Source organism: Penaeus monodon, chromosome 33, assembly GCF_015228065.2.
Source record: "Penaeus monodon isolate SGIC_2016 chromosome 33, NSTDA_Pmon_1, whole genome shotgun sequence".
NCBI lineage: Eukaryota > Metazoa > Arthropoda > Malacostraca > Decapoda > Penaeidae > Penaeus > Penaeus monodon.
The window spans coordinates 26,283,218-26,283,529 of record NC_051418.1 but is presented as its reverse complement, the minus strand read 5'-3'; positions in this window follow the sequence as shown (position 1 = coordinate 26,283,529).

Sequence of the window (312 nt, the reverse complement as noted above, 5' to 3'; positions counted from 1 at the left end):
TATTCATATATTCATATGAGATTCTACGTCTGCTTTTGTGTATAAATATATATGCTTCTGTGTGTACAGCTTACTTCTGTTTCAGTTATGCAGCCAAAATAGAAATTTTTATGTATCAAACGGCTGTTCTCAAGAATAAGTTACAAAACATTATCATCTAAACAGAAAACAAATTCATATTTGATCTCTTGATGTTCTTGGACTGGCCCATTATCTGAGAGAATGTTTCAATTGGGCCACTTCTGTATATATAGATAAAATGAGATAAGACAGTGACATAAAAAGAAAGATTGTATAACTGTAAGGGGTGTG